At 42.4% G+C, this 12,392-nt stretch overlaps 1 long non-coding RNA gene across 1 annotated transcript; it reads left to right on the top strand.

Annotated features, from left to right (window-relative positions):
• The first annotated feature begins 838 nt into the window (after positions 1-838).
• Positions 839-11,984, top strand: LOC127537611 (uncharacterized). The gene is made up of 3 exons (XR_007947334.1): positions 839-1,125; positions 3,626-3,984; positions 11,252-11,984. It is a non-coding gene; the product is annotated as an uncharacterized LOC127537611 (long non-coding RNA).
• The last annotated feature ends 408 nt before the right edge of the window (positions 11,985-12,392 follow it).

The following is a 12,392-nucleotide window of genomic DNA, read 5'->3' as shown; positions in this document are numbered from 1 at the left end:
TTACAGCATGTACAGGGGATTTACACAAGACGTCCTGCTTCATGGCGTAACATTAAAGTTCAGTTGGCCGCCATGGCCATGCCCTTAGAGTTTTGTGAACAATTTTCGCAAATATGCAACCTGAAGGCGTTTCTTATATATTTTCCCAAATTCAGGTGTTTTGGAGTTATTGCCAGTGACAAATGAATTGTTGAAAATGACCAAAAACACCAAAAATCTGACATTTAATTCAAAATGGCTGACTTTCTGTTGTGTTTAGAGAATGACTCCAAGAGACTTTTTTGCTTGCACTGATGTGCTACATATGCATGCCAAATTTCATAGTCATAGGTGAAAGTCTGTGTGGAGGCTATTTTTTAAATTCTTTAGGGGGCGCTATGACACATACTGTGGATGTATTTTGGCCTGTAAATGTGATCAGGACAGGACTGTGTTTAATCATGTGAGGTCTGAGGTAGATTGGAGCATGCAGAGGATAGTTAGGTAGCACTTGATGTTTCATGGCGAACCATCAAAATTCTGGAGGTCGCCATGTCCACACCCTTTGACTCTGCAACAATCTTTTAATAACTTTTGATCATAACATCGTGTTGTATATCCTGGCAAAATTTCAGCTCTCCAGACCTTAACCCCGAGGAGGAGATCGCTTTCAAAAATGAAAAAAATACAGAAATTTTATCCACTTAATTGAAAATGGCGGACTTCCTGTTGAGTTTAGGGGATGGCTCCAAGAGGCTTTTTTGTGTGTCCTGGTGTGCTCTATAGGCCTCCCACATTTTGTGGATGTAGGTGAAACATGCTGCGGGGCTGTTTATTAAACATACTGCAGGGGGCGCTATAGCACATGCCCTGCAGAGATGCATACAGTGTTATTCCTTGAGACGACTGTGATGTGTGTGTAAATTTTGGTGAGCTGTTGAACATTCTAAGCCTGTCAAAAAGTACTTTGTTTGTCACAAAAACAACGCGTTGCCACGGCAACAGCATTTCATCAAATATCAAAATCTTCACACTGTGGTATTGTCTGGGGGTGAAGAATTAGCTGACCAATTTTCAGAATGATATGACAAAGTTTGGAGCAATGGTGTGTGCAAATGTAATTTCTAAACTGCTTGTTACCAAGAGGTGGCGCTATGACTTTTTCTAAATTTTCAGTGTGGATGTCCTCAAACTGGTTCTGGTGTCCAGCACATGAAGTTTGGGGCAGATAGGATCCTTTGCAGCTGAGATATGAACACTTCAATTTTCATGGCGAAACATCAAACTTTGCCGTCCCGCCACAGACACGCCTTTTCATCACACGTCACCATTTTTTCTGTGCTTCATCATCAATGTGTTCAGGCTTATGTCACAACATCTGAGGTGAATCTGAGCAACAGGCTAAGAATAGTACATGAAAGTCTAAAAAATGTCAAATTCTTGATACCACAAGGTGGCGCTGTGACTGTGAATGAATCTTGCTGTATGGATGTCATCGAGGCAGGTCTGTGATCATACATGTAAAGTTTCATTCAGATCGGAGCATGTTCAGGAGAGTTAGACAGCATTTCCTGTTTCATGGCGAAGGATCAAATTTCGACAGGCCGCCACGACCACACCCTTTAACTATGGAGGAAGATTTTGATAACTTTTTCTCAGGAAGGTCTGCTGTATGTACTGGCAAAATTTCAGATCGCTCAGACTTTTCCCCTAGGAGGAGTTCATCATAGATTTTGTACAGTTAACGCATGATGGCGCACTTCCTGTTGGGTGTAGAGCATGGCTGTGATTGACTTTTTTGTGTTTCCTGATGTGCTGCATATGCCTCCCAAATTTTTTAGCTCTCGGCCAAATTCCCTCCGAGTTGGCCTAATACCACTTTTTAAAATTTTGTAGGGGGCGCTATGGAGCCATTTTGTCATACACTACCACAATTCCTTTAGAATATAAAATTTTCACCAGTTCTGGTGTGTGTACAAATTTTCATGAGTTTTTGACCATGTTTAGGCCCTCAAAAATGCAGTTGTTCTGAGAGACAAATAATAATAATAATAATAATAATAATAATAATAATAATAAACCGTAGGGTTCCAATAGGGTCCTACGGCACCGTTGGTGCCTTGGACAGCCGGTGCCCTTGCACCGCCTGTCCTCGGCACCTCGGTGCTCGGACCCTAATAAAAAACCCTAAGGTTCCAATAGGGTCCTTCGGCACCGTTGGTGCTCGGACCCTAATAATTAAAGCTGCGAGCAGCGTTGAACGGGTCCTCGCATACTTCCTGGTCGGCGACCCCAAGCATCTCCACCAGGCAAAGCGACGACTGAGAGTGTATTTAGGCCCATGAATGTCACAAAGGCTGGATTCTGAGCACACAGGTCAAATTTCAGGCAGATTGGAGCATGTAAGGCTATTATTGCAGCACTTTGTGTCCATCCACCAGGTGGCGCTATCTCTGTGACTGTATGTTGGTCTATGAAACTCATCAGGACTGGACTCTGATCAAACATGTAAAGTTTGAGGCAGATTGCAGCATGTACAGGGGATTTACACAAGACGTCCTGCTTCATGGCGTAACATTAAAGTTCAGTTGGCCGCCATGGCCACGCCCTTTGAGTTTTGTGAACAATTTTCACAAATATGCAACCTGAAGGCGTGTTTTATATATTGTCCCAAATTCAGGTGTTTTGGAGTTATTGCCTGTGACAAATGAATTGTTGAAAATGACCAAAAACACCAAAAATCTGACATTTAATTCAAATGGCGGACTTCCTGTTGGTTTAGAGAATGACTCCAAGAGACTTTTTTGTTTGCACTGACGTGCTACATATGCATGCCAAATTTCATAGTCATCGGTGAAAGTCTGTGTGGAGGCTATTTTTTAAATGCTTTAGGGGGCGCTATGGCACATGCTGTGAATGTATTTTGGCCTGTAAATGTGATCAGGACAGGACTGTGTTTAATCATGTGAGGTCTGAGGTAGATTGGAGCATGCAGAGGATAGTTAGGTAGCACTTGATGTTTCATGGCGAACCATCAAAATTCTGGAGGTCGCCATGTCCACACCCTTTGACTCTGCAAGAATCTTTAATAACTTTTGATCATAACATCGTGTTGTATACCCTGGCAAAATTTGAGGTCTCTAGGAGTTAACCCTAGGAGGAGTTCGCTCTCAAAAATTAAAAAATAGAGAAAATTTTTCCACGTAATTCAAAATGGCGGACTTCCTGTTGAGTTTAGGGGATGGCTCCAAGAGGCTTTTTTGTGTGTCCTGGTGTGCTCTATAGGCCTCCCAAATTTTGTGGATGTCGGTGAAACATGCTGCCGGGGCTGTTTATTAAACATACTGCAGGGGGCGCTATAGCACATGCCCTGCAGAGATGCATACAGTGTTATTCCTTGAGACGACTGTGATGTGTGTGTAAATTTTGGTGAGCTGTTGAACATTCTAAGCCTGTCAAAAAGTACTTTGTTTGTCACAAAAACAACGCGTTGCCACGGCAACAGCATTTCATCAAATATCAAAATCTTCACACTGTGGTATTGTCTGGGGGTGAAGAATCAGCTGACCAATTTTCAGAATGATATGACAAAGTTTGGAGCAATGATGTGTGCAAATGTAATTTCTAAACTGCTTGTTACCAAGAGGTGGCGCTATGACTTTTTCTAAATTTTTCAGTGTGGATGTCCTCAAACTGGTTCTGGTGTCCAGCACATGAAGTTTGGGGCAGATAGGATCCTTTGCAGCTGAGATATGAACACTTCAATTTTCATGGCGAAACATCAAACTTTGCCGTCCCGCCACAGACACGCCTTTTCATCACACGTCACCATTTTTTCTGTGCTTCATCATCAATGTGTTCAGGCTTATGTCACAACATCTGAGGTGAATCTGAGCAACAGGCTAAGAATAGTACATGAAAGTGTAAAAAATGTCAAATTCTTGATACCACAAGGTGGCGCTGTGACTGTGAATGAATCTTGCTGTATGGATGTCATCGAGGCAGGTCTGTGATCATACATGTAAAGTTTCATTCAGATCGGAGCATGTTCAGGAGAGTTAGACAGCATTTCCTGTTTCATGGCGAAGGATCAAATTTCGACAGGCCGCCACGACCACACCCTTTAACTATGGAGGAAGATTTTGATAACTTTTTCTCAGGAAGGCCGGCTGTATGTACTGGCCAAATTTCAGATCGCTCAGACTTTCCCCTAGGAGGAGTTCATCATAGATTTTGTACAGTTAACGCATGATGGCGCACTTCCTGTTGGGTGTAGAGCATGGCTGTGATTGACTTTTTTGTGTTTCCTGATGTGCTGCATATGCCTCCCAAATTTTGTAGCTCCAGACCAAATTTCCTCTGAGTTGGCCTAATACCACTTTGTAAAATTGCGTAGGGGGCGCTATGGAGCCATTTTGCCACACACCTCCACATGTCCTAAAAAATATAAAATTTTTCGCCAGTTCTGATATGTGTGCAAATTTTCATGACTTTTCGAGCATGTTCAGGCCATGAAAAATGCAGTTCTTTTGGCAGGATAATAATAATAATAATAATTAAAGCTGCGAGCAGCGTTGAACGGGTCCTCGCATACTTGCTGGTCGGCAACCTCAAGCATCTCCACCAGGCAATGCTATGACCGAGAGCGTATTTAGGCCCATGAATGTCACAAAAGCTTGATTCTGAGCACACAGGTCAAATTTCAGGCAGATTGGAGCATGTACAGGCTACAAATAATAATAATAATAATAATAATAATAAACCGTAGGGTTTCAATAGGGTCCTACGGCACCGTTGGTGCCTTGGACAGCCGGTGCCCTTGCACCGCCTGTCCTCGGCACCTCGGTGCTCGGACCCTAATTAAAGCTGCGAGCAGCGTTGAACGGGTCCTCGCATCCTTGCTGGTCGGCGACCCCAAGCATGTCCACCAGGCAATGCTACGACTGAGAGTATATTTAGGCCCACGGATGTCACAAAGGCTGGATTCTGAGCACACAGGTCAAATTTCAGGCAGATTGGATTATGTACAGGCTATTTATACAGCACTTTCTGTCCATCCACCAGGTGGCGCTATCTGTGTTACTGTATATTGGTCTATGAAACTCATCAGGACTGGACTCTGATCAAACATGTTAAGTTTGAGGCAGATTGCAGCATGTACAGGGGATTTACATAAGACGTCCTGCTTCATGGCGTAACATTAAAGTTCAGTTGGCCGCCATGGCCATGCCCTTTGAGTTTTGTGAACAATTTTCACAAATACTCAACCTGAAGGCGTGTAGTATATATTGTCCCAATTTCAGATGTTTTGGAGCTATTGCCTGTGAGAAATGAATTGTTGAAAATGATCAAAAACACCAAAAATCTGACATTTAATTCAAAATAGCGGACTTCCTGTTGGGTTTACAGAATGACTCCAAGAGACTTTTTTGTTTGCACTGACATGTTACATATGCATGCCAAATTTCATAGTCATAGGTGAAAGTCTGTGTGGAGGCTATTTTGAAAATTCTGTAGGGGGCGCTATGACACATACTGTGGATGTATTTTGGCCTATAAATGTGATCAGGACAGGACTGTGTTCAATCATGTGAGGTCTGAGGTAGACTGGAGAATGCAGAGGATAGTTAGATAGCACTTGATGTTTCATGGCAAACCATCAAAATTCTGGAGGTTGCCATGTCCAGACCCTTTAACTCTGGAAGAATCTTTTAATAACTTTTGATCATAACATTGTGTTGTATATCCTGGCAAAATTTCAGGTCTCTAGCAGTGAAACCCTAGGAGGAGTTCGCTCTCAAAATTAAAAAAATAGAGAAAATTTGTCCACTTAATTCAAAATGGCGGACTTCCTGTTGGGTTTAGGGGATGACTCCAAGAGGCTTTTTTGTGCGTTCTGATGTGCTCTATATGTCTCCCAAATTTTGAGGATGGAGGTGAAACGTGCTGCCGGGGCTGTTTATTAAACATACTGTAGGGGGCGCAATAGCACATGCCCTGCAGAGATGCATACATTCTTATTCCTTGAGACGACTGTGATGTGTGTGTAAATTTTGGTGAGCTGTTGAGCATTCTAAGCCTGTCAAAAAGTACTTTGTTTGTCACAAAAACAACGCGTTGCCACGGCAACAGCATTTCATCAAATATCAAAATCTTCACACTGTGGTATTGTCTGGGGGTGAAGAATCAGCTGACCAATTTTCAGAATGATATGAAAAAGTTTGGAGCAATGGTGTGTGCAAATGTAATTTCTAAACTTCTTGTTACCAATAGGTGGCGCTATGATTTTTCCAAAATTTTCACCGTGGATGACCTCACACTGGGAATGGTGTCCAGCACATGAAGTTTGGGGCAGATACGATTAGGATTTGCTGAGATATAAACATTTTAGTCGTCATGGCGAGACATCTAAATTCGCCGCGCCGCCACAGACACACCTTTTTATGACACGTCACCATTTTCACTGTGAATAATCATCAACATGTTAAGGTTTATTTCACCACATTTGAGGTGAATCTGAGCAAGAGACAAAGAATAATACATCAAAGTGTAAAAAATGACATTTTCTGTTGCCAGCAGGTGGCGCTCTGACTGTGAATGGATTTCATCATATGGATGTGATCAGGGCAGGAATCTGATCATACATATAAAGTTTCAGGCAGATTGGAGCATGTTCAGGGCATTTACACACAACTTGAAATTTCATGGCGAAGGATCAAAATTCCACAGACCGCCACGGACACGCCCTTTGACTTTTGAAAAAGATTTTGATAACTTTTGCTCATTAAGGCCTCCTGTATGTACTGGTTGAATTTGAGGCGAATTGGAGTTTCCCCCTGGGAGGAGTTCGCTCTGGAAAAAAATGAAAAATGGGCAAAATCTCACATTCAACTTAAAATAGCTCACTTCCTGTTGGGTTTGGAATATGGCTGTCACTGACTTTTTTGTTCAGTCTGATGTGCTGCATATGTGTACCAAATTTGGTAGCTGTAGGTGAAACATGATGGGCGTGGGAAAGTGTAGGGGGCGCTATGGAGCCATTTTGCCACACACCTCTACAATTCCTTTAAAATATGAAATTTTTCACCAGTCCTGATGTGTGTACAAATTTTCATGAGTTTTTGAGCATGTTTAGGCCCTCAAAAATGCAATTGTTCTGAGAGACAAATAATAATAATAATAATTAAAGCTGCGAGCAGCGTTGAACGGGTCCTCGCATCCTTGCTGGTCGGCGACCCCAAGCATTTCCACCAGGCAATGCTACGACTGAGAGTGTATTTAGGCCCATGAATGTCACAAAGGCTGGATTCTGAGCACACAGGTCAAATTTCAGGCAGATTGGAGCATGTACAGGCTATTTATGCTGCACTTTCTGTCCATCCACAAGGTGGCGCTATCTCTGTGACTGTATAGTGGTCTATGAAACTCATAAGGACCGGTCTCTGATCAAACATGTAAAGTTTGAGGCAATTGCAGCATTTACAGGGGATTTACATAAGATGTCCTGCTTCATGGCGTAACATTGTAGTTCAGTTGGCTGCCATGGCCACGCCCTTTGAGTTTTGTGAACAATTTTCACAAATACTCAACCTGAAGGCGTGTAGTATATATTGTCCCAATTTCAGGTGTTTTGGAGCTATTGCCTGTGAGAAATCAATTGTTGAAAATGATCAAAAACACCAAAAATCTGACATTTAATTCAAAATAGCGGACTTCCTATTGAGTTTAGAGAATGACTCCAAGAGACTTTTTTGTTTGCAATGAAGTGCTACATATGCATGCCAAATTTCATAGTCATAGGTGAAAGTCTCTGTGGAGGCTATTCTTAAAAATGCTGTAGGGGGCGCTACGGAACATGCTGTGAATGTATTTTGGCCAATAAATGTGATCAGGACAGGACTGTGTTTAATCATGTGAGGTCTGAGGTAGATTGGAGCATGCAGAGGATAGTTAGGTAGCACTTGATGTTTCATGGCAAACCATCAACATTGAGGAGGTCGCCATGTCCACACCGTTTGACTCTGCAAGAATCCTTTGATAACTTTTGATCAGAACATCGTGTTGTATATCCTGGCAAAATTTCAGCTCTCTAGACCTTAACCCCGAGGAGGAGTTCGCTCTCAAAAATGAAAAAAATACAGAAATTTTATCCACTTAATTCAAAATGGCGGACTTCCTGTTGAGTTTAGGGGATGGCTCCAAGAGGCTTTTTTGTGTGTCCTGGTGTGCTCTATAGGCCTCCCAAATTTTGTGGATGTAGGTGAAACATGCTGCCGGGGCTGTTTATTAAACATACTGCAGGGGGCGCTATAGCACATGCCCTGCAGAGATGCATACAGTGTTATTCCTTGAGACGACTGTGATGTGTGTGTAAATTTTGGTGAGCTGTTGAACATTCTAAGCCTGTCAAAAAGTACTTTGTTTGTCACAAAAACAACGCGTTGCCACGGCAACAGCATTTCATCAAATATCAAAATCTTCACACTGTGGTATTGTCTGGGGGTGAAGAATCAGCTGACCAATTTTCAGAATGATATGAAAAAGTTTGGAGCAATGGTGTGTGCAAATGTAATTTCTAAACTTCTTGTTACCAATAGGTGGCGCTATGATTTTTTCCAAAATTTTCACCGTGGATGACCTCACACTGGGAATGGTGTCCAGCACATGAAGTTTGGGGCAGATACGATTAGGATTTGCTGAGATATAAACATTTTAGTCGTCATGGCGAGACATCTAAATTCGCCGCGCCGCCACAGACACACCTTTTTATGACACGTCACCATTTTCACTGTGAATAATCATCAACATGTTAAGGTTTATTTCACCACATTTGAGGTGAATCTGAGCAAGAGACAAAGAATAATACATCAAAGTGTAAAAAATGACATTTTCTGTTGCCAGCAGGTGGCGCTCTGACTGTGAATGGATTTCATCATATGGATGTGATCAGGGCAGGAATCTGATCATACATATAAAGTTTCAGGCAGATTGGAGCATGTTCAGGGCATTTACACACAACTTGAAATTTCATGGCGAAGGATCAAAATTCCACAGACCGCCACGGACACGCCCTTTGACTTTTGAAAAAGATTTTGATAACTTTTGCTCATTAAGGCCTCCTGTATGTACTGGTTGAATTTGAGGCGAATTGGAGTTTCCCCCTGGGAGGAGTTCGCTCTGGAAAAAAATGAAAAATGGGCAAAATCTCACATTCAACTTAAAATAGCTCACTTCCTGTTGGGTTTGGAATATGGCTGTCACTGACTTTTTTGTTCAGTCTGATGTGCTGCATATGTGTACCAAATTTGGTAGCTGTAGGTGAAACATGATGGGCGTGGGAAAGTGTAGGGGGCGCTATGGAGCCATTTTGCCACACACCTCTACAATTCCTTTAAAATATGAAATTTTTCACCAGTCCTGATGTGTGTACAAATTTTCATGAGTTTTTGAGCATGTTTAGGCCCTCAAAAATGCAATTGTTCTGAGAGACAAATAATAATAATAATTAAAGCTGCAAGCAGCGTTGAACGGGTCCTCGCATCCTTGCTGGTCGCCGACCCCAAGCATTTCCACCAGGCAACGCTGTGACTGAGAGTGTATTTAGGCCCATGAATGTCACAAAGTTTGGATTCTGAGCACACAGGTCAAATTTCAGACAGATTGGAGCATGTACAGGCTATTAATGCAGCACTTTCTGTCCATCCACCAGGTGGCGCTATCTCTGTGACTGTAATTGGTCGATGAAACTCATCAGGACTGGACTCTGATCAAACATGTAAAGTTTGAGGCAGATTGCAGCATGTATAGGGGATTTACACAAGACGTCCTGCTTCATGGTGTAACATTAAAATTCAGTTGGCCGCCATGGCAACGCCCTTTGAGTTTTGTGAACAATTTTCACAAATACTCAACCCAAAGGCGTGTAGTATATATTGTCCCAATTTCAGGTGTTTTGGAGCTATTGCCTGTGAGAAATCAATTGTTGAAAATGACTAAAAACACCAAAAATATGACATGAATTCAAAATAGCGGTCTTCCTGTTGGGTTTAGAGAATGACTCCAAGAGACCTTTTTGTTTGCACTGACGTGCTACATATGCATGTCAAATTTCATAGATATAGGTGAAAGTCTGTGTGGAGGCTATTATTTAAATGCTGTAGGGGGCGCTATGGTACATGCTGTGAATGTATTTTGGCCAATAAATGTGATCAGGACAGGACTCTGTTTAATCATGTGAGGTCTGAGGTAGATTGGAGCATGCAGAGGATAGTTAGGTAGCACTTGATGTTTCATGGCGAACCATCAAAATTCTGGAGGTCGCCATGTCCACACTCTTTGACTCTGGAAGAATCTTTTAATAACTTTTGATCATAACATCGTGTTGTATATCCTGGCAAAATTTCAGTTCTCTAGAGCTTAACCCTCGGAGGAGTTCGCTCTCAAAATTCAAAAAATAGAGAAATTTGTCCACTTAATTCAAAATGGCGGACTTCCTGTTGGGTTTAGGGGATGGCTCCAAGAGGCTTTTTTGTGTGTCCTGGTGTGCTCTATAGGCCTCCCAAATTTTGTGGATGTAGGTGAAACGTGATGCCGGGGCTGTTTATTAAATATACTGCAGGGGGCGCTATAGCACATGCCCTGTGGAGATGCATACAGTGTTATTCCTTGAGACGACTGTGATGTGTGTGTAAATTTTGGTGAGCTGTTGAACATTCTAAGCCTGTCAAAAAGTACTTTGTTTGTCACAAAAACAACGCGTTGCCACGGCAACAGCATTTCATCAAATATCAAAATCTTCACACTGTGGTATTGTCTGGGGGTGAAGAATCAGCTGACCAATTTTCAGAATGATATGACAAAGTTTGGAGCAATGATGTGTGCAAATGTAATTTCTAAACTGCTTGTTACCAAGAGGTGGCGCTATGACTTTTTCTAAATTTTTCAGTGTGGATGTCCTCAAACTGGTTCTGGTGTCCAGCACATGAAGTTTGGGGCAGATAGGATCCTTTGCAGCTGAGATATGAACACTTCAATTTTCATGGGGAAACATCAAACTTTGCCGTCCCGCCACAGACACGCCTTTTCATGACACGTCACCATTTTTTCTGTGATTCATCATCAATGTGTTCAGGGTTATGTCACAACATCTGAGGTGAATCTGAGCAACAGGCTAAGAATAGTACATAAAAGTCTAAAAAATGTCAAATTCTTGATTCCACAAGGTGGCGCTGTGACTGTAAATCATTTTGCTATATGAATGTCATCGAGGCAGGTCTGTGATCATACATGTAAAGTTTCATTCAGATTGGAGCATGTTCAGGAGAGTTAGACAGCATTTCCTGTTTCATGGCGAAGGATCAAATTTCGACAGGCCGCCACGACCACACCCTTTAACTATGGAGGAAGATTTTGATAACTTTTTCTCAGGAAGGCCGGCTGTATGTACTGGCCAAATTTCGGATCGCTCAGACTTTCCCCCGAGGAGGAGTTCATCATAGATTTTGTACAGTTAACGCATGATGGCACACTTCCTGTTGGGTTTAGAGCATGGCTGTGATTGACTTTTTTGTGTTTCCTGATGTGCTGCATATGCCTCCCAAATTTTGTAGCTCTCGACCAAATTCCCTCTGAGTTGGCCTAATACCACTTTTTAAAATTTTGTAGGGGGCGCTATGGAGTCCTTTTTGCACACACCTCCACATGCCCTACAAAATATGAAAATTTTCGCCAGTTTTGATGTGTGTGCAAATTTTCATGACTTTTTGAGCATGTTTAGGCCCTCAAAAATGCAGTTGTTCTGAGAGACAAATAATAATAATAATAATAATAATAATAAACCGTAGGGTTCCAATAGGGTCCTACGGCACCGTTGGTGCCTTGGACAGCCGGTGCCCTTGCACCGCCTGTCCTCGGCACCTCGGTGCTCGGACCCTAATAATTAAAGCTGCGAGCAGCATTGAACGGGTCCTCGCATCCTTGCTGGTCGGCGTCCCCAAGCATGTCCACCAGGCAATGCTGCGACAAAGTGTATTTAGGCTCATGGATGTAACGAGGACTGGATTCTGAGCACTCAGGTCAAATTTCAGACAGATTGGAGCATGTACAGACTATTTTTGCAGCACTTTGTGTCCATCCACCAGGTGGCACTATGTCTGTGACTGTATAGTGGTCTATGAAACTCATCAGGACTGGACTCTGATCAAACATGTAAAGTTTGAGGTAGATTACAGCATGTACAGGGGATTTACACAAGACGTCCTGCTTCATGGCGTAACATTAAAGTTCAGTTGGCCGCCATGGCCATGCCCTTTGAGTTTTGTGCACAATTTTCCCAAATATGCAACCTGAAGGCGTTTCTTATATATTGTCCCAATTCAGATGTTTTGGAGCTATTGCCTGTGAGAAATGAATTG

The sequence above is a fragment of the Acanthochromis polyacanthus genome, chromosome 15 (assembly GCF_021347895.1).
Source record: "Acanthochromis polyacanthus isolate Apoly-LR-REF ecotype Palm Island chromosome 15, KAUST_Apoly_ChrSc, whole genome shotgun sequence".
NCBI classification, from domain to species: domain Eukaryota; kingdom Metazoa; phylum Chordata; class Actinopteri; family Pomacentridae; genus Acanthochromis; species Acanthochromis polyacanthus.
Note: the sequence above shows the minus strand (reverse complement) of the source record. Positions and strands in the feature narration are given on the sequence as shown.